The sequence below is a fragment of the Mus caroli genome, unplaced genomic scaffold, assembly GCF_978045245.1.
Source record: "Mus caroli unplaced genomic scaffold, Mus_caroli_1 scaffold_18, whole genome shotgun sequence".
In the NCBI taxonomy this organism is placed as follows: Eukaryota; Metazoa; Chordata; class Mammalia; order Rodentia; family Muridae; genus Mus; species Mus caroli.
Window position 1 is genome coordinate 11864726 of NW_028227273.1, and position 2028 is coordinate 11866753.

The 2028-nt window shown below is 48.2% G+C and overlaps 1 pseudogene; it reads right to left on the minus strand.

Annotated features, from left to right (window-relative positions):
- Positions 1-593: 593 nt before the first annotated feature.
- Positions 594-1733, minus strand: LOC110312316 (phosphomannomutase 1-like; annotated as a pseudogene).
- Between the last annotated feature and the right edge of the window lie 295 nt (positions 1734-2028).

Sequence of the window (2028 nt, forward strand, 5' to 3'; positions counted from 1 at the left end):
CTTCTTCTTCTTCTTCTTCTTCTTCTTCTTCTTCTTCTTCTTCCTCCTCCTCCTCCTCCTCCTCCTCCTCCTCCTCCTCCTTCTCCCCCTCCTCCTTCTTCTTTCTTCTTTTCTTTCTTCAAGAATCATTTTTTTTCTTTGTTTTCATGGACAATACCAGTGTTTAGAAGCCTAATGATCTTGACAGGCTGAGGGAAGAGGCTGTAATTTCTAAAGTGGCCACTAGATGGAGAAATTGTCCCACAGTGTTAGTAAAAGGACACAGTTACCTGCATCTACAGGAGGCAGTGGGGTTGACAGCTGGCTAAGGAGCCCTGTACATTCGTTCCTGTGGAAGGAACTTCGGGAGTTAACTGGTTTCACTTTGTTTTCTTTTTTTTTTTTTTTTTTTGGTTTTGTTTTGGGAACTTTAATATTTGCGGCAAAGTCCTTTGAGTAATATCCCCTCCCTGCTACTTTGCCCCTTGTCTGTTTGTGGCTAGCAGGTTATATATATGCCACTCACTAACATTTAGGATGAAACCTATTCTGTCCCAAAGACCAGCAGCATCAGAAGCCAGGGCCATCTGAGCAGAGTGCAGGAATGCATTTCATCAGAAGCCACCAAGCTGGGGATGGTTGCCACACAGAGCCTGGTCCTGTGTAGGTGGACGCTGTGGTGCCCCACATGACCGTACATGTTGGACCAGAAGGAGGGGAACCATGGCATCCCATGGTTCTCTCTTCAAGCCTGGCCAGAGCTCCTCGAAGATTTCAACGCTCAGCTGTAGAGCACTGTCATGCCTTGTGGGCTGTCTCCGGGGAAAAAAAAGTTCTCTGCATCATTGTATAGTGTCCTGAGGGGAGACCACAGCTATGGCCAACGATTGGGGGTCTGTATAGATTTCAAAGTCATTCCCGAAAGGGCTGGGCTCATTCCCAAAGAAGTGGATGATGTCGAAGCTGTCCTCATTCAGGTCGAGGCTATAGGGCTTATCCTAGCTCCTGGGAAGACACCGAAGCTCTGTCTGGAGAAACTCAGCCCCTTGCCGTCAAACTTGGTCTCAAGGGCTACCACAAAATTTTGCCTGATATTCTCCTTTTTCTTTTTCTTTTTTCTTCTTTTAATTTTTTAAAATGGTTTTTCGAGACAGGGTTTTTCTGTATAGCCTCAGCTGTCCTGAAACTCACCCAGGCTGGCCTCAAACTCAGAAATCCGACTGCCTCTGTCTCCCAAGTGCTGGGGTTAAAGGCGTGAGCCACCACTGCCTGGTCCTTCTTGTCCTGTTCATAGGACTCCATCCTCTCCTCCAGGGTGCAGCTGTGGTAGATGGGCTAGATGGTCAGCACGCCGTTCTGGAACTCCGTGAAGGCTGCGTGCTTCTCGGACTGTGGGAGCAAGGCCGGGTAACGGAGGCAGAAGCCGATAAAGTTCTGTAGGAGTTCCTTCCCCACATGGTTCTTGATCAGCAGCATGGCGAGTAGCAGTCCATACGTGTACTGCACGGTCCCACTCTGAGCAAACACGCAGTCAGACTATTCAATGACTTCATACCCATCATTGGCTCAGCGATCTTACAGTGGTGAGTCCGAGCCACCCACCACACCGATCTGTACCCTGCTTTGCAGCTCCTGCAGGAGGGCTGATACCTTAGGGTCATTTTTTCCTGGTGAGCTGGTTTGAGGGTTCTGTCCACATCAAACAGGCAGAGGGTGAGCTCTTCCCTTTGGGTTCCCGTCATGGTGACAGCCATGGCTGCAGCTCCCCACAGCAAGGGCTATAGACACCCACATTATGTTTCACTTGCACACGTGACACACAAATGCCTTCTAACTGGAAAGGATTCACTTTATCCCTTCCCCTCCCCCTTCTCTATGCTTGTCCCTGACCCCAGAGAGAACCAGGCTTGAATACTTTGGGGTATTGCTGTATAATTCTTTCTATGTGAAATGCATGTATGTATCCATCCTTTCTCTCTCTCTCTCTCTCTCTCTTTCTTTCAAAAGACTTATTTATTTATATTTACGTGTCTAAGTCTGCTTGCATGA